Consider the following 21,071-nt stretch of genomic DNA (forward strand, 5'->3'; position numbering starts at 1 on the left):
CCATGAGAAAATCACACTTTTACAACCTTGAAAGGTTCGGCAAGTGTGGGGAAAATCGGTGGAAGGATGGAATGATTCTTATGGTTTGTGGTGGATGAATCGGCTAAGTAATTTTCTGTATAGGGTTTGGTAGAGTTTCGGCTATGTAATTGCAAGAGTAGAGATGATCTTTTTCTGTCCTTGAAGTCGTGCTTTATATAGAGGAAAAACCCTAGAGAAGTCGGCCACAAAGCCTAAACCAAGTTGGTTTAGGATTCCTAGTTCTTCTCAATTTCGGCAGAATGACCTCCGTCTGATGATTACTTCATAACTCCCTCTAGAAAATAGATATTGAGGTGATTCCAATTGATTTGGAAACTAGACTCCCGTAGCTCTCTATCCATATCTAGCACGTTTTCTGATTCATTGTGAGCTGTCTTGGAGAGTCCGTTGAAGTTGACAGACGTGCACAGGAATTCTCCCGATTTAATCTGGATTTGCAAGGCTTGGATATTCTTGAAATTCCGCCGAATTTATATCTTCTTCTCCATATTGGACTTGGTTTGGACCTCTCATTCATGGACTAGGCTTCGTGGATCAGCTGCTTTGCTTCCCTAGGTCCATCAGGAACACTCCTCTCGACACTCTTCTACATGTCACCTAAGTATCAGAGAAGTTAAATCAATTTGTGACAATGTAAAAGCTTTACAAAATCATAAAAACATCTCTAAGGCTCCACAAATCGGCTTTTGACAATTTTCTACATCATTCCTCTATGTTTAACACGTTTTACACACAACTCTACCAAAAACTTTCGACTCTACATTATGACTTTATTCTACGACAATAAGAGATAATCAAAGTACAAATGGAGGTAATAACATATTAAGAATGTCGCATTTTATGCTCCTATCACAACACAAGTTAAAGCAGGTGATGAATAAGATGTTGATTTTGAAAGAGTTATGTTCGTTACGAGAAAAATAACATTAAGTTTTTTTCATTTGTCTTTGTTTATTTATTGGCCATACTGTTCTTCTTTTTTCTTTTTTTTGTGAGAAGGATATGCCCAGATTTCTTGTTGTTATTCAACCCACACCATTATTGAATAAAGATTAATCCATTTTTATTTATATTTTTATTTTTGTTTTTATTTGCAATGTGATTGCAATTGTGTTGTATATAAATAAAAGAGGGAGGTAAATGAGTGGATGATTTTTTTTTTCGATGAAGAAATGAGTGGTTGGTTTGCTTCTCCATTTTCCAAAGGAGAGAAGATTCGAGAGTACGCAACTTCAAGTGGCCACATGGATTTCCTCCCAAATCTGCCCAGATAAGTCTTTGTTTGCTTGTCTCTGTTTGATTCAGATTTGCTCTGACCATTTACTTGTGAAAGATTCAAGCTTTAAGAAACAAAACCAATCTGCATCTCGTCAAGTTAATGGGTAAATACAGATTACATGGTTAGATATCTAATTTGAACGAGCTCAAATAATTGAAATGCTAGATCGATTTTGGAAAAGGAGCTTGATTTGATTGTTGATGTTAGTTAATGTCTTTTTTCTCTCACCTACTAATAGGCTTACCTTTCAATATGCCTGGACCAGTCTGGTTACTGCCTTAGTGCGCAGTTATCTTGCCAGTTCTGGGTTTACACCAAAGTGTTTCGAAAAATGATGTTGTGGATTTTGCAATCTAGGGCCTAGACTACTTGTTGGATTTTGAGTTCTGTAATTGGTTTTGAAATTACACTTTGTGACTTAAACTTGAACTTTTTCATCTCTTGTCTACATATATGTATGCTCAAAGTTCTTATTGTTTCTCTACTGCTCATTTTATAGCATATGACATGCTTTACGATACACTATCTTTCGTAGTTTATTCTCTAGCAGTTGCAAGTCCAATGCATTTGGTAGTACATACTCCTGGGTAATAAACTTATATACTTGAGTTTTATAAACTTTGTTTTTGAAATTTATTATTAGGGACACCATAGGCGGCCTCTTGTTTCTTTCATCAAATACTTATCTTGTTCTCATATTAGTTATCAGTCAGTCTTCTCTCTTTGTTTACTTTTCTCTTGTATTGCATTCTAGATATGCCATTTTGGATGTATAACAGGTCAAGAATAAACTTGTTCGCGAAGTCATAGATTTTGTCAAGGGACATAGATCACTTTTTTAGCATGTTCTTCGACAAGATGTCTCCCAAGTTGATGACTTGGTGATGGAGCAGATCAACCTTGTTGTTGGATTACCAAGCAGGTATGAATATTAAGTGTGTTTTTGTTTGCATAAGATGCAGTCTATTTCTCTTTCTCTTAGTCAACTTCAATAATATGGCTCTCAAACTTTCTTTTTCAATCATAAACTGGTCCGGAAAGAGGTACATTGTCCATTTTCTGACAGCCTCTTGTTGGATCTTAAAAGATATGTTGTTCCGTTCCTACATGTGTGGTATGCTTGTATAAACTGTCCTGCTATTTTTGTCCACTCTTCGAAAAAGTGCGATGCTCTAGATTCTCCATATAAAGATAGTGACGAATCTGGTTTTGTTCAAGGGCTTGATGCATGCTCTTTTCTCTTGTGACTGTGAGACTCTGAGTTCTGCTCAATCAGTTCAATCTGTTGATTTTTCCAGAGCCAACTTCAAAGCAGGGGTTTCCTAAGATCTTGTCGTACAAACATCAGCAGCTTATCTTATCAGGTGCTTGTTTAATTAACTAAGTCATTTTGTTGGCTAGACAAGAACTAAAAATATAATATAGAAGTAGATAAGAGTTAAAGCTCACCGTGCTTGGGTAGGCATTTTTTTTTTTAGCACTACTAAAAGTCTTTCCATTCTCCTTGTTTAAGAACACGGTGCAATAGAAAATAAAAAGAAAAAAAAAAAACAAAAACTTTGCCTCTTTTTAGAGTGTAAAATCCTAGGAACAAGTAACATTTATCCCACCCCAAAATTTGGTATATAACTCGAAAATATTTTAAAACTCCTTTATATTTGCTGTAAATTGGATGAAAACAACACTTTTACAATCTTGACTCTCTTGTGCAATTTTTTGAATATCAAATTAACGATTATGTATGCACTGCAGATTTGAGACATAAATGAAGTATCAAGACATGAGGTGGATGAAATTATCAATATGTTTGCTTGGCAAGTATGTGTTTCATCATCTGACAACATACAGAAAAGGTCCTCCCTCCCTAACATTGTTCGGAAAAGTAAGACCAATCTAATGTGAAGGTTTTCAACTGGGGTGCCTTTTTTTTATGCAATTGAATACTTGTGTATTGCGAGTTTGAGTTATGAATGTATTTTTAGCTTTGAAGCAATAGCAAAATAGGATGTACAACTAATACCTGGTGAAAAAAGAAACAGTATCAATGAAAGCCTAGTTCAATGCGTAGTTTGTATTTCAGTGCAAAACCAGCTAATGATAGCGTGATGAACATATTTTTTTATTTTTTAAGCAATAGTGAACAGGAAATACAAATAATAGTTGGTGAAACTAAACGAACAATAGTAACAATTAAAGATTAGTTCAGCGCTCAATTTGTATTTCAGTTCCCCAGTTAGATAGTCATGTTCTATGTCTATCACCATTAAATCACATAGAAAATTTTATGTGTACACACATACATATATAAATATATATGTATATGTATGTATATTAGCCCCCTTCTAATGAGAGATCCTATTTTTTGGGTTTATATGAGGGACACACTCTCTGCCGTCCGATCTGTTTTAATGAGCTGCAACGGCTCAGATCAAGTCAAGTTAATAAACCCAGTTCTACCCCGAGTTAACCCAACTTGTGCGTGACTCTTCCGTTTCCCAATTCTCAAACTCATCGATCTCTTCCTTCTTTGTCGCTCATGATGAAAAGACCGCGAAACGAAAGTAAGAGAAGCTCGAGGAGCCACTCACAGAGAGAAAGATCAAGAGAAACCGGTCAAAAGAGAGAAAGCTCGATAATCATCTATGGTTTGCTTTTACTTCCAAGTTAAAAAGGTATGACGATCTTCTGCTCTTAATAAATTTCTTTCCAATTTCGTTTATATGAGCTTTGGGTTTATGATGTTTTTGATTGTTCAAATAAGCATGGGTGAAGAATGGTCTTCAACTTGACTAAACTGAAAAAGAATAGTGAGTTGATTATATCATTCCATGACAATAGAATAAAGCAAACATTCGTGATAACAATTCAGTTTTGTTACCCTTAATGTCATCACAACACAACTCTTAGCTTCACTAAATTTGATCATTACTGATCGATATGTACAAAGAACCAATTAATTCGATTTGGTTGCTTTATAGATATTGTTGTTGTTGTGAGTGTTCTAAATTTTGTGTGTTTGGTAAGTCTGTGAGTTTGTCATTGCTTTCTGATTCCTTTTTAACCAATTATATATTTGGTTGTTTTGATGAGGTTTAACGTCAGTATGACAATAGAAAATATAATGAAGACACACAATGCAATACATTAATCAACTGCATACATGAATATATAAGAAAAATTTGTTTGACATATTCTATAATTGCATATTTTAGAACTGTGTATGATTTTCATTGTCTTCGATTTTCAAGCTCTAACTTCTGTATTATTGTTGATGTTCAAGAAACGGCAGTTGACATGACATCGACAGACCTTATGAAAATTGAAACTACTGAGATGTTAGTACTTATGGAATTAGAGATTAATGAGATCCTTGTCGCTGAGGAACCAGAAATTGATCCTATTCAAGTTGTCCATCCGTCACAAGAAAATATCTCTACTTCAGCTTTCTATTCTTAAGTAAGAAATGAGCTTAAGCCCTTCAAAGGTCAGCAATTTACAACATGGGAAGAGGCACATAATTTTTATAAAAAATATGCATCTGTAGCTGGGTTTATTGTACGACTTGGTTCTAGTAGGAGGAGCAAAAAAACTACTGAGTTTATAAGTTGAAAGTTTTATTGCAATAGACAAGGATACGGTCTGAGTGAATTGGTTGGTGATGAGAAAAGGATCCGGGGTGTAGTAAGGGAGGACTGTAAAGCAAGAATGATAGTTGTGAGAGTAAAGTCTGATGGATTTGTAGTTACAATATTTGATGAAGGTCACACTCATCCTATGACAAGTCCAAGAAAAATCCACTTAGTAAAGTCTAATCGTGGGTTTACTAAAACTCAGCGATCATTATGGGAACAACTATCCATGGTAAACATACCCCCATGCAAGCAATTTGACATTCTTGGAGTTCAAGTAAGAGGTTTTCAGTACATTGGTTGTAGACAGCAAGATTTGTACAATTGTGAAAGGGATAAGTGTAAAGAGAAAAAAAAGGCATGATAGAGAAATGTTGCATGACTATCTATTACTCGAGCAAGAAAAAAATTCAGGCTTTTGTTTCACAATAAAGGCTGATGCTGAGAATAAGATTACTCATTGTTTTCAAGCTGATGCAATTTCAAGACAGTCGTACAAGTTTTATGGTGAGTCATTATCTTTGACACTACATACTAAACCAATCGGGTATAGTTTGATTTATGCACCATTGATGGGGATTAATAATCATGGTCAGATTGTTGTATTTGGAGTTGCATTCTTAAGTGATGAGACTACATATCACTACCAGAAGAAAAGCTTTAGCCGATGGAAATAAAAAAACCAGGCCGACGAATTATTTTTTCGTCGGCTAAAGTCCACGTTAGCCGACGAAATTTTCCTTCGTCGGCTTTCGTCGGCTAATTTAAATTTTCATCGGCTGAAGAAATTTTTTCGTCGGCTACACTATAAAAATTTCGTCTGCCAAAGTTTTTACTCGTCGGCTAAAGTATTTTAGTAGACGAAAAAAAATCTCATCGGCTATTATAGAAAAAAGTCGTCGGCTAAAAGAAAAACAATAAAAAAATGTTGTATAACTTGCATAGTAGGTTTTAAACAAATACACAACTTTGTGAACCAACTCTACATAGAAGCAAAATTAACAAAAATCTCATGAAATAAGACGTGTTCAGAATGGTGAAATACGGCTATGGTTCAAAAATCACGTAAATCGGGTAACGTCTCTGATGTAAAACAGTCGAAACCCGGTATGCTGTAGATTTGGCGTTCGGTGTCCGATTGACTATTGTGATACCTTTCCGGAAGCTTAACGACCCTAAGAGTCAAACTCATCGCTTTGCCATGACATATGGGCCTTTTTGGCCATCCGAGTCCGTTAAGGGCTTCAAAATGCAATTTTCATATTTCCGATTAGAGTTGACCGTTTCGATCGAGCCCTTAACGTTGTCGAATCCAGTTGAATTTTTTACCATAGACATCTTTCGTCATAATGATCATATCTGACGGTCGAATTTTGGTTTGTGAATTTTAGTCATCGGAATCACGTGTCTACTAATGTTGTATAACTTGTTTAGTAGGTTATACAACATAGGAAGCAAAATTATCAAAAATGTTGTGAAATAAGATGTGTTCAGAATGATGAAATATGGCTATGGTTCAAAAATCACGTAAACTGGGTAACGTCTCGGTGCCGATAGTAGCGGTCAACCCTATTTACTGTTATTATTCCCTATGGGGAGCCTTATCGTCAGAATGTAAATGTCTAAAAAATTTTATATGGGCAGTTGCGTCTCATCTACGTGAGAGTTTTTCATGTGGAAGGTTTGACCAAACTACCAAACTATGTAATATAGAGAGAGATATGAGCGTTTTTGTGTGATAAGTGACGATGGATTAGGGTTGACCGTTTTGATCGAGCCCTTAACGTTGTCGGATCCAGTTGAATTTTTTACTATAGACATCTTTCATCATAATGATCATATCTGACGATCGAATTTTGGTTTGTGAATTTTAGTCATTGGAATCACAACGTGTCTACAAATGTTGTATAACTTGTTTAGTAGGTTATACAACTTTGTGAACCAACTCTACATAGGAAGCAAAATTATCAAAAATCTCGTGAAATAAGATGTGTTCAGAATGGTGAAATACTGCTATGGTTCAAAAATCAAATAAATCGGGTAACGTCTCGGTGCCGATAGTAGCGGTCAACCCTATTTACTGTTATTATTCCCTATGGGGAGCCCTATCGTCGGAAGGTAAATGTCTCAAAATTTTTATATAGGCAGTTGCGTCTCATCTACGTGAAAGTTTTTCGTGTGGAAGGTTTGATCAAACTACGTAATATAGAGGGAGATATGAGCGTTTTCGTGAATTTATAGACTTTAGCCGACGAGATATTAAAAAAGTCGTCGGCTAAAGTCAAAATTTTTTTAGCGGTAAACCAAATTTGAAGGAAAATTTTCAAAAGACTTTAGCCGACGAAAATATTCAAAATCTCGTCGGCTATTGTCAAAAATTTTCAAAAGAGTTTAGCCGACGAAAATAAAGAATTTCGTCGGGTAAAGTTTTTTATATAGGAGTTTTACCGGAGGTGGATGGTAAGAAGTCAGAAAATTAGAAAAAGTTCCGGATTTTCTTCTCGGCCTAGCTCCGCCGTCAAGCAACCGAAGACCGCCACACTTGTTCCAAAAGCTTCGCCGTCGTCTCTACTTCATTGCTGGACAGGTGGTGCATTGAGTGACGCCGCCGTGAGGGATAAATCGAGCTCCAAAACTCCTCTGGTTCGGATTCGGTGTCGATCAAATTTCTCCTTCCTCATGTCACCATTTGGTGAGTTCTGTATATGGATAAGTTTAGTTTGATTAGTACTACATTCCTCTAGAATTTGGTAGCTCGATTCGGTGTCTGTGAGGAGAATCGAAGATTTAAACTTTTTAGGGTTTAAAATTAGGGATTTTTATATTTTGATTCAATTGACCTGTTTAGTCTTAGATTTGGGCTTCGACTTCTTCTAGAAAGTTGTTCGAAATGTTGAGAGGAAGATTCTGTCAAATTTTTGTGGTGATTGGAGGTGGCCGAAAGTTTCTGCAGTTTTTTTTTTCAAAAAACAGCAACTTTTGCCGACGATATTTAAATACTATATTCGTTGGCTATAGTATTTTTTAATTTTTTTTATAAGGTTTAGCCGACGAAATATGACATGTTTCGTCGGCTATAGTTATTTTTTTAATTTTTATTACACACTTTAGCCGACGAATATCTTATTGTTTCGTCGGCTAAAGTCTGGGAAAAAAACCGACGACATGTTTTTCGTCGGCTAAATTGTGGGACTATAGCCGACGACGTCTTCTTTTTTCGTCGGCTAAAGTCATCGCCGACGACCTTTTCCCGACAAAATCTTAGTCGACGAATTAAGCTAACAGGCCGAAGAAACTTTGTCGTCGGCTAAAGTACTTGTCTTGGTAGTGTATTCATTTGTGTGGTTGTTGAAAGAATTTTTGAATGCTATGCCAGGTGGTGCTCCTAAAATGATTATTACAGATCAAGATCCAACCATGAAGAAAGCTATTTCAGAAGTCCTCCTAGACACATTTCATAGATATTGTAGCTGGCATATCTTGAGAAAGTTTTCTAAGAAGCTTGATGATGCAATCAAATACAGAGATCACTATGATGACTTTAGAAAGTGTATATACTCATCTAAGAATGAAGAGGAGTTTGAATTCAAGTGGAGATCCGTTCTTGCAGAGAGTGGATTAAGTGGGCATAATTGGCTGCAATTAATTTATGAAATTCGGTTTAGATGGGTACCAGCCTATATGAACCATGTTTTCTCAGCTGGTATGTCAAGCAGTTAACGAGCAGAAAGTGCACACTCATTCTTTAAGGATAAAAATTCTTTAATGGTCTTCATGGTTCAGTTCAATAGGGGTATGGTACATAAACGACATGAGGAGTTGATTGTGGATCATATTGACATCAATGAGAAGCCTAGATTTAAGTGTCCCATTAAGATGGAAAAACAAATGGTTGATATTTATACACAGAAGTACTATTATAAATTTCAAGATCAGCTATGGGAAATCTACAACTACAATCTAGAGGTCAAATCAGAGGATGAAAATAAGTGCATCCTTAAGGTTACATGTAAGGATCATGAAGATGGAAGAGCCCGGGTCATCATGTATGATAAATCAAAAGATTTTGCTTCGTGTAGTTGCAAATTGTTTGAGAGTGCAGGAGTTCCATGTAGTTATGTTTTGGCAAACATATATAATTACAAACATGTATATATGTTGCAAACATGTATTACATGTTTGCAATCATCTATAATTGCATATTCCATCATCTTTTTAACCTGCAATTATCTCCATGAGACATTATGCATGGATATATTCAAGCTCGACGTACGTATCCAACCCCATATATATGCTTATTTCTTGGCCAATAGAAACACATTAATTCCTTTTCTGTAAAAAAATCGGGCATTGCATAATATATCTTAATATATACTTCGAAACTGATCTGGAAACATCTGAAGACTAAAAGCGAATTTAACTTGTAACTGAAGAAACTAAACTGATAAAGCGATAGCCAGCATCAATTAAAGATTTCGGATAATACATTTCGTTTTCTTATATTTGCATGGTACGATCAAATCATCCAATTTTGTCTTCAGACGACGGGCAATGCTCGTCGTCTGATTACTTTTTTGCGTGTCGTCTATCGAGTTACCATCTAATAACGATTCAGTCGACAGGCATAATCTGTCGTCTGAGGATGGTTATACGACATACTGTATGTCGTCTTTATGAATCCAGGTTCGTAACACAAAAAATGAATCTGTCGTTAGAAATCGTTACAACAACAGAGAACTGTCGTTGAAAGAAGAATTAATCAGCAAATAATTGCATTCGTCTGTCGTCTCCAGTTTATTCTAACGTCACTTATATGACGTTGAAATGGCTTTTTTATCTACCCTATTAATTTATCCGTCGTTTGTATTCTAGTACTACTCTGCTTTTCTGTCGTTATGATAGTTTAAAACCTCAAAATTCTGCACATGTCTCTCGTTTGAGATCAGATCATAAGTCACATTTTTGTCGTATAAATATTTGGTTTGTGGGGTTTGACGATTCAGACGACAGATAGCTCTTTTTTGTATACGTTAATGACGGATGTGTTTACTCGTCTATCGTCCGTATCAATATCAGAAGACAATTATATGTCGATTAATTGTGTAACAAGTTATTTTGTCTATCGTTTGAATTGTTATGAACGACAATATTATGTCGTCTGATGTTGTGAACCATGACACATTATGATCGACTCTTCTTCTGTATGACGACAACAAATTTGATTTGGTTTCAGCTGTCATCTGTGATGCTGATATTACATATAGACCTTTCTTTCAAATTGTATTTATATAAACCTATTCATGAGCACAAAAAACCATACAAGAAAACCTAGAAACCAACAAATTAAAGCCACATATATAATATCAACATGGTAACCAATTCAACATCATCCTTCAAATCATAGCAGAACCACAACTAGTTCCATATTGTTCACAACAAAAACCACAGTGATCACAGCTAGTTTCATATTGTTCACAACAAGCTAGCTAAAACAGGTACCAGAAACCTAGCTACAAAGTAACTAACATGCTAGCCAGCTAGAGTGCTAAAATGATCGATCATATATAAAAACCAAAAGTCGATCATATATTGTTAGTTGAAAACCGCCTACCTAACTAGTAGCCCTATATATGCATGCATATACAATGGGTTCAACTTGCACAAAAAATTAACGAGTCTGCTCCTAGCAATGTTAGTTCCATACCCTAAACCTTAAACATTAGAACTTGTTTTGCCCATTCAGCCCGAACTTCATCAATTTGCTCCGGTGTGTAACGCAAACCCTGCTTAGTTTTCCACTACAAATATAAAGCAACCACTAAGCTTATGATACGAAAAACTTCAAGTCAAACATGTAAATGAAGTCTAATATAAATACTTTAGCATCAAAAGCACATATAGTAGTAGCAAACTCCAAATCCTTGTCTGCAATAATATCCTTTATGTAACGCATGACCAAATATGCACAAGTCTTTCCATCTTTTTGCTCTGAAATGCCCTGCAAAAGATAATCATCACAAATTAGAATCAGTTAGTGTGCAAAGCTTGATTGAGAATCATATGGAACATGTTCCAACACTTACAAGAAGGGGGATCCATTCAACTGATACTCTTGAAGATTTCTTCATCTTTTGTGCATAGTAAAACTTGATGCCACTTCAAGATTGCCAACAGAACATAAAACATATGTAAACTGATTAAACGCGTGGAAATGGTACAAGGTCGTTAACGGTGACTATTATAAAAGGGTCACAAGGAACAAGTAGTTTTAATGGGTCATGTGAACTTGTGAACATCTATTGAGAATTGTATTGTATTCTTCTGTAGAAGATTAAGAATAAGAAAGAAAAAATACACATTTGTACACCATGTTAGGTATGGAAATAGGATTATAATTTGGCATGTTATGTCATGTATACAAGTATTATCTACAACGGGTTTTAAATTTCTAGGCAGCTTTGCAACATAATGAACTTACATAATGACATATGACATGATTCAAATGTACATAGGTTATACAAAATCTTATTACATGATAATAAATGATTAACTTGTTGAAGGAGAAAAGATAACGAGAATAATGGTCTACTCATTCATTGATAGAAATGCTTATTTATAGGCATTACATAGAGTCTCCCGAAGGATCTAGAAGTTTTATCAACTGAAATCTATTCTAATAAGGAAACCGGATTAGCCAATCTTACGTGTATTAGGGAAAGACACATAACTGAAGGACGGAAACATAATTTCCTTAAACACTCCCCTTTGTGTTGCATCCCTAATACGTCACGGTGCTTATGGTGTTGCCTCGGTAAAAACCTTGCCAATAAACCAAAAACCTCATGGGTAAAACAAAAGACTTGGTCGAAGGGAAAAAGAGCACAACGCACCAACTACAATTGAAGATAACATGTGATGCATGCAGACTCCCCCTGATGTCTACATAATGACTCCCCTTGATTGGTAACTCAATCTCGGAGTACAGATAAACGGCGCAAGCCAATGCACTTCACATACTTCAAAAGTAGAGTTGGGCAACAATTTAGTCATTAAATCCAGCCACAATATGCTTAGATCAGACTTGCTATGCTTAGCATTACTTTGATCTTCAAGGAGAAGGTTGCCTAACAACTCAAAACATAAGTTCGCATTGAAAATCAGATTTGCGCATGACATGACCTTTGTTTACTTAAACAGTCATAACTTCTTCGATACAATAGGTATCGACGAACCGTATAAAGTTCTGGAAACAAGATACACATAGCTTTCCAACCATACAAGGTCCATAACCTAGTTCATCTTGAGCTGATCACAAAGCTCTGTCGAAGTTGACTGTTCTGCAAAAGCAGATTCTCGGACAGATCCGTCCTACTTTACGAAAATAGCCATAACTCACTCAATATGACAGATGTGATCAAATGGTTGGTGTCCCTGGAAAGTAGACACATAGACCTTTCCAATGATACCAATTTCACCATTTTCCAACGAGTGGGCTATCCTGTAGGTCTCGTGGAAGTTGACCTATGAAACTGGGCAGATTCTGATTTCGTATTTGATGTGTCTTTTTGTAGGGATGAATAAGCCTGAACCTTTCATAGAAGGAATCACTGCCATTGCATTGGCGTTGCGTGGGCGCATCCGGCCACTACCTTGATATTCCTTCACACTCATCTAAGAGGGAGCGAATATGCTCGACCGCTAGGAAGAGAGTCGAAAGACTAAGGAGAACTTGGCCTTACAAGTTTATAATGAATGAGATGTCGAGTCGAGCATATTGTAACAAGTACATGAATGTGCTACCGTACTTAGATGGAGAATTTCTCCTAAGACATCTTCGTCATACAGACAAAACGAGTCTTCTCAAGACTTTGACCGATCAAGGGATACATATAGGCATAACTTCATCGTCCTTTAGATTGCCTTAAGCCGACAGATGAATAAGCATCATCAATAACGGTTCTGACTTTCGAGACCAAGTATTCCCAAGATCCTTTCATTCTTAATTTTGGATCAGTGGCATCTCTTAGTTTAACAAGAGTTCATCACGATTCATCCAGAATTTACACACAAATAGGCATAATTCTTTATATCCCTTCCCTAATCAAGTTGATACTTAACAAATACCATTCAAACATGCTTCGTGGTCAGGAGCCACTTGATTTGGGTGAAAACCAATCTATTCAAGATCTTTATGTACATCTCTTAGTTCCCAACAGAGATAAGTTGTGACCACAAGCTGCATGTTCAGTTTTTTCGGAAACTACCAAACTGACAAGGTAGTGGAGTGCAATGACATCCATTACGAGAGTATATCTCATCGTAGTCGATTCCAGGACGTTTGTGAGAGACCTTGCGCCAGAAGGTGAGTCTAAACTCTTTTTCTCACTACGCTTTCTAACAAAGACATAACTGATAGAGTTTCCACTTGGGGTGTCGGCGTCACCTAACCAAAGCACTCTCTCTTTGTTTAAACTGGATCGCATCTTTCCATTTAGGCCAATCTACAACGTTGGTATTTTCTCAACGAAGTATGGTTCGATATCAAACTCATTAAACCACGTCATCATGTACACCGGTGTAATTTCTAAGTGTAGAGATCTCTATATGGATTGGTATTGACATTGAGGCGTCCCCCAATGATGACCATAATCCAGAAATAACTGACGAATGACTATCATTGATCAAATGATCAAGTTGTGCCAAATTCGCATTCTTCCTTGGCGAGTATGTATCAAACCAAGTGGCCTCCCCCTAAACCATGGGAGCCACGGCCTAGCGACACCATCTACCACATTTGTGGTGTCACCATGCGACCATCTATGGGTGACGACATGTCCTCTTATCCAGACATCAACATGTCTTTATCTAAACATCAATCTTTGCAGGCATGTTTGCAGCATGCATATGTGATCTCGTCACTTTAGGGAACTTGATGAGACACAGTAGGAACAAACCATGACAATTCCAAGTCGTTCTACTTGAACATTCTTGTTCTTATCTCCCCCTAACGACGGGAAAACTGGCTTATCAAAGTGACATAAAAGAGATCGCCTGTCAAAGTTCTTAAATAAGCGGACTATAGTCAGAAGCTCATGTCTTATTCAAAGATAATATTCATCAAATAACCCATCATTATGCGCTTGTGGAGGCGCAATTTGGCACATACAACATGTGGACTATATAAATTGCAAAACGTTAACTCAATCTGTTAACAAATATGCATACCGTTACAACCGTAACATAAAGATTTGAATGACGGTGGGCAAAGATGAATAAGTAAAACTATGACCCTGCTACAACCCGTAGTCGTTGGTCTTACAAGTCCAAAAAACCGCTGGCCTCACCGTCGGGACCGGTCAAAAAGAAAACCGGTTGAACTGACCGCCGGCATCACTGGACCTTCGTTATACACTTCCTTTAACGATTCACTATTTTCCAGAGCTCCAAACGCTACCAAATTTTGTATGCAGGTAGACATGGGCGTTAGGATTGCAAAACCGCCAGAATCAATGACGGAACCGGACGGAAAAGTGCCGAACCGGCCGTCGAAGTCGCTGGACATCCGTGAACACTTATATTGAGCGGTTCACCACCTTCCAGGTCTCCAAATACCACCAAATTTTGAGAATAGGTAGGCTTGGATGTTAGGAATCAGTGACCATAAACAGAACCTCAAGAACCGGTTTAAAAGTTGATGAACCGGTCCTCAAAATGACTGGTCCGCAAGCTGAAAAACGGGAAATTCTAGGTTTTGTCAACTTTTCAATCATTTTTAAGGTTCCCCATAACATCCAATTGTTATGGCTTGAGTTGAACCATTGTGAACATCACCATATATAGCATTATTATGCCTCAAAGTGAACAATGAGAAGCCATCTAGGACAACATCTTATGTATCAATCTTGTAGAATCACTCGTAAACATTGTAATTAATGTCTATAGTGAACAACGACTTAGCATCTTGTTTATATGCTAGTCACTACATTTCATTGTCTTTAGTGTAGGAGGGTGTCACTCCTAATTTTTGCTAAAGAATAGGCTTTACAAAACAAAGTAACGAGCATGGCCAATGTGAGATCATAGGAGGTTTTTTTGCATCATATTTGCTTATGAAAGCATGAGTAATGCCTCCATTGTATAGGAGAATGACGCGAATGGCTTTAATGCCATCCATAGGCCGTGAGTATTGCTCATAGCTACTTTGGTGATCTTTGATCTCAATGGTTACTTTGCTCAAAAGAAAGGATGTCCGTGAGAATCTTTACTCTTTAGTATACGGATCATCAAAACACGTCCAAAATTGTCCCGGACGATTTATGTTAAAGCTTACATGAGTCGATGTCTCCATTCTCATCATTGGTGACAATAACCGATTCAATTAACCGAATCTTAGTGACTCATAAATGTTGCGCATTCATTATAGTGATACATAAGAAATTCTCATCAATTCTCACAATGTGTTTATAGGTGATAAACGTTGGCGTGAATATACCATTAAGTCATAGCACGGTTCGATTGTTTTCTTATGCATAAATAGCATATGTGACTTGAATCATAACGCCATTAGGCATTGAAACTTGAGCATTAATCTGCTCTGATTATTTGTGATGATCTAGTCATCATAGTCACAACGGATTTATAAAACACCAAATCCATAAATAATTATCTATTCCTTGCAATAAGCTAAGCACTCAATCTCGCTACAACACATTCATACACCAGAATGTAGAAACAACAGTCTTATGTTAAGACATAGAAACCGAAATATATTAACAATATTAAAAAAAGGTATTAGAATCCTTTAGAGTGGGTTACATGACGTAGAATACTTCGAAGATGGACAAAACAAGGCTTAAAAACATGCCAAAACTTGGCAAAATTGGTCGTGAGCACCCACGGCCCACTGTTGGATCTTGTAGAGAAAGAAGAGGATTTTTCAACATCCAATTTTGGATGACATTTAGCGTAACGCAATTTTCTTTTTGCAATTATGAATCCGCTCAAGAGTGTAGAAGACTACTCTTGTTTGTAATGTCTTTGCAATTGTATAGGTGTGCATTGTGCCACACTTGACAAATCCTCTTTTGATCCAAAACCGATGTGCATTTCGCTACATCATGATATTTAGCCTTTAGAAACGCCACCTTATAATAACTAGTGGTCCAATGTAATCCAATGTAGTCCAATGTAGTGTCATATTGTAATGCGATATATTGCATTACATATAGCTACATATAGCTTATGTAGATCGAACCATATGTGCAAGACAAAATTCGAATATATATGCCAACCTTGCATCGAGGTCTTGATCATGAATTTAATTCAAAATATAAGGACTAAGTAACTCTAGTCAAATATGTGAGGTGTATGCCTTCACAAAACTTGAAAAAATAAACGGATTTTATAGTCACTTAGACTATTAAACCGAAGTCATGTGCTTCATATCTTCCGCAATGTACATTTTGCTTTAAAAATCCATAACTGTGAGAATAATGTTCTCATCTTCTTCCATATAGTGAGCTTCTTGTTTCAAGAACTCCATATATTTCTTGTATACATTGACCATATTATTGTTTTGTTTGCAATTAGTGAACCGATGTATAACCACATCAATAACATGATTTTTCTTTTACTAGCCCAATCTTTATATGACATGTGGGGTTCGAGACATTGCCTCCCCCTCTTTTTTTAGAACGTGTGACATGAAATTCGTCACTTTTTTTTTTATTATGTCAAATTTAGGGCTTATGTTTCGGTCAATTATTTCAAACAAGAAAATGGAAGATTAACTATTATCGATATACGGTAATTAATTCCAAGTAATTGGGTCAAGACCATGATTTATGGTAACTCAATTCGATGTGAACCGTGACAAATTCCGTCACAAATCGATATTAACCGTGACAATTTTCGTCACTAACCGATGTTAACCACAACTATTTATGTCGCAAATCGATGTTTGTCCCCTTTTTAACCACGACAATATTGCGTCGTAATACCGTGACTTGTCAAACCGTCACAAATTTCAACTTTGATATGAGGGGTCCCAATCCCTCAATATCGTCCCACGTTATAAAGAAATGTGGGATGTAGAAGAAGGCTACGAAGCCCGACTATGAAATTAAAATTCAAAAACGGTAACTTTTATAAAAGCTTACTTGCTAGTTTGTCAAATAAACTGCGTTTAACAGAAGTTGCCCTTGCCATTTTCATGTGTACTTCTACGTGCGTGCAGAAGTTACTCTTGTAATTCCATCGCGATCCGTCGCGCAAAAAATTTCATGAAAACCGGAGGGACAAATTTACCGTTTTGCCCCTAGTATATTCAGTTATGAGAGACAGAGCGGGTCAGATCTTCGAATCCGAGTTGGTGGCGAGCGCAGGTCGACAGGCCGGAGAGCTAGGATGGCGGCGCCGGATTGGGATCGAAAGCACGGCATCGAAGTTGCACTGTCTGCTGTTGTGTGTGTGATACTGTGATGCTCGGGGGTTCGTCTTCGGGAGTTGTCAGGCAGTGCTGGAAAAGGCAGCGCTCGTCAGATCTGGGCTGGGCTAGTCGTACGGGCGAGCTGCGGAGGAGCATATGCGGCGCCGGACTAGGGCAGATGCTAGCGAGGCTAGCTATGGCCGGATCAGAGGCAAGTCGGAGCAGCTCGGTTGTGGCTAGGTTATCGATGGCTATTGAGAAGCTTTCGGAGCTTGGGCTCGATGGTTTACGCCGGAAGAGAAGGGAGATTTGTAGGTGCACCAGTCCAGTGTTCGGAGATTGGGTCGAGGCCGGAGGCGGTGCGCAAGGCTTCTGGCCTTCGACCGAGATGATGTGGTTGCCGGGTGGAGGTCGCCGACGTCACTCAGGGAAGGTGGGTGCCCAGAGCAAATTTATGGGTGCCCAGGTTAAGATCGATTGGGTACGGTAGCGAAAAATTTTAGCGCTTTTTTTTTTTTAGGTTTCTAGGGTTTTCGTTATCAAGCTCGAGTTAGAGCACAGTGCTGATAACGTGTTGAAGGAGAAAAGATAACGAGAATAAAGGTCTACTCATTCATTGATATAAATGCCTATTTATAGGCATTACATAGAGTCTCCCGAAGAATCTAGACATTCTAGCAACTGAAATCTATTCTAATAAGGAAACCGGATTAGTCAATCCTACGTGTATTAGGGCAAGACACATAACAGAAGGACGGAAACATAATTTCCTTAAACATAACTAACATTATCATAGGATATTGCATTAGAATATCAAAGAGGGACGTCATTTCTTGCCCGATCGGAAACAAAGTCCAACCATTTATTTTTATTATCAAAAGATTACACCATGCAGCAAAATGGAAAAAATGTATAGTTGAATACCATTACTTCTAAACTTTTATCGGCTCCCCTCATCCCTTTACATCTCTCATTTTGCAGTTTTGATATTGTTTTCACTTTCTCATTAGCCTTACCAACCACTTCAATACAAAGTTAAAAACAGCAGAAAGCATAGCGAGGGTGAATATCTGTTTTGGAGAAAAGAGTTTACAAGAGAGGAGAATTGGCTGAAAAAATACTTGAAAGGTGGTAGTGGTTTCTCTGATCAGGTTTAACAGCATAAGGTGAAAACGTAGTGAATTGGCCAGAAATATCTCATACATATAACGCAGAGCTGACAGCTTAGGCACATATATATTCATTCTGTAGTATCTCATTCATAACCAAAAGCTAACAACTCGGACACTCATCATTTTAGACTAAAGAACTCATGGATTTCATGTATATATATTGTCCACAACATCATTTCACAAAAAATTAAAAGGGATTTTTATAGTCCACAAAACTTACTTGTCAACAACATCTTGCCATTCACTAGTAGTTGATAGTCGCCTCTTTAACGGATCCAACCAGTAAACCTTCTTTCGGTGCGGATCCACTACCGATAAGGTCCAATGATTACTGTATATATGCCACAAACAAAACAGAATGTATCAGTCTCATAAAGCAGTTTATACATGTATATATTTTTCCATTACATATCTAATGCATACTGTAACGCCCCAATTTGCACCTCTCCAAATTGGATACGTTACAGTGCCGCGAACCTTTAGACTCATGACCTAAAGAGACGCAAGGCAATTTTTTTTTTTTGTACTAAAAACCGAAACTTTAGAAATAGCAAGAGTGGCGGAAAGCGTAGCGTCTAAAATGAGGTGAAAACATTGAACACTTCATCCTTGTTTATTAAATGACGTTATAACTATAGCAACTCCAAAAGTGTGTTCCAAACAAAACAATTAAAGAGAGACCAAACAGAACCAGCAAGATACCACATTTATAAGTTAACACAATTAAACAATAAAAAATCTGTAAAAGTAAACACAAATCGAGCCAAATATATCAAGGCAAATAATTATGAACGTAGCACCCAGCTCGGTCCCGAAGTCCTCCTCTCATGCACAGTACTTGCAAGACCAATTATAGTAGGGGTGAGCTTTCGTCCTTGCTGCTCAAGCATCAACCCTAACTAGGTTTGAAATCCAAATAGTAATAATAATAGGCGCCAGTTGAGTAAAAAGTAAATAAATCGAAATAATATTTTTCAATGTAAAACCAACTGAAAATTCCAGAGTACCCGGGTAAAAATCCAAACCTGATGACCGGTCTATATTTAGCCAACTACCTCTTCACCGAAGATCTTTGTCCTCAACAACTGGTGAAGAGTAGCGAGAGTGTCCATTTACGCCATACCGCATAGGAGCAATGCCACACCTCAAAGGATGTTAGACATTCTCCAGTCCGTACAGCCCCTCCGGAGGTTTAGGGGATCGAAACCCAAGGAAGTCGCTATGCCACGCTCACTCTCAAATCATCTCATAAACTTAAGCATTAAATCATAAATCCATTTTTCAAATCATAAAGCAGTGTATAAAACACTAACCAGGGTGAAGCCTCCGTACCTCAATTATTTAGCAACGGCTTGATAGCAACGTACATAATACTCCAATACTACTCCTTCATCGATAGCAGCCTCGTCCTTCATTGTTAGTAGCCCACAACTTGCCTAAATCCTAATATAACATACATCACAGATTGTCACTTCAAGTACCATTTTCTGTGTAAAGGTTTCCAATGTCTTGTCTAAACACTTACGTCACTCACAAGGACTAGAAACGAGTACACATCAAGAGCTAGGATTAAAGTGAGGTTTCAGATGACTATCACACAGCTCTTACAATTGAGGACTCACAAGACAAGATTGGAACCAAGTGAACAAGAACAAATATGAGAATATTGAGGGCTCACAAGACAAGATTGGAACCAAGTGAACAAGAACAAATATGAGAATGAAGGAGCTGCTCAGATTTGCAAAATCATTAAGAACTCAGTTCTTGACCAATAAGTATGAAACTTAGCAGATTAAAAGGTAACATGTTAAGGTACAACATACTAAAATTTCAAGCAAATCGGAGTTCAGGAAATATGGGAAAAGATGGATGACAACAGACCGAATTGCTCAGTTTTCTTAAAATTTCCAGCAGCATTCTATCAACTCATAAAATCTGTCAAAATGTCACTATGACTCCGGTAGACACCAAACAAGTTGGAGAGGAATGCTTGACAAATCAAATTCTATGAATTAAAGTCTCAGCATAAACTCATTCAAGAGCCATATGGGTTTGATAAGTACAAGTCTAGAAGGTAAGGTTTTGATATGAATGAACACTAAGGATGAATAAACCTTAACAAGGGTTTGATATCAGATTACTTGAAGGGACCAAGTTTAGCAGATGCAAAAGGGTATGTTTATGATCACAAAACTTAAGATTCTATATGAAGATTGAACTAGAAAGGATGAGATTCAATAGATTGAGCCAAAACTTACCAATTGCCGAATCAATAGTATAAACTCAAGGAGATGAAAACTTCATGATATCAACTCAACACCGATGAGGAAACATGACCCATATCAAGGAGAAACTGAATTTGTAGGAGAAAGGAACATAAACTCGAATTATAATCGGAACCGGAACTATATATCAAAACAGGATTCTTCCCTGAACAGCAGATGGCTTTACCTTAATTGAGGACAATCTAACCGCTGGATCATCGTCAAATTTTAGCACAGCATAGTAGACCCGATTTCCAG

The 21,071-nt window shown here is 37.2% G+C and overlaps 1 non-coding gene across 1 annotated transcript; it reads right to left on the reverse strand.

The window, feature by feature from the left end:
* Positions 1-17,895: 17,895 nt before the first annotated feature.
* On the reverse strand, positions 17,896-21,067 carry LOC101310258. Its single transcript, XR_183751.1, has 4 exons — positions 21,001-21,067; positions 20,808-20,902; positions 19,882-19,992; positions 17,896-18,880 (listed from the first exon to the last, which is right to left on the reverse strand). It is a non-coding gene; the product is annotated as an uncharacterized LOC101310258 (transcript).
* Between the last annotated feature and the right edge of the window lie 4 nt (positions 21,068-21,071).

The sequence above is a fragment of the Fragaria vesca genome, linkage group LG1 (genome assembly GCF_000184155.1).
Source record: "Fragaria vesca subsp. vesca linkage group LG1, FraVesHawaii_1.0, whole genome shotgun sequence".
In the NCBI taxonomy this organism is placed as follows: domain Eukaryota; kingdom Viridiplantae; phylum Streptophyta; class Magnoliopsida; order Rosales; family Rosaceae; genus Fragaria; species Fragaria vesca.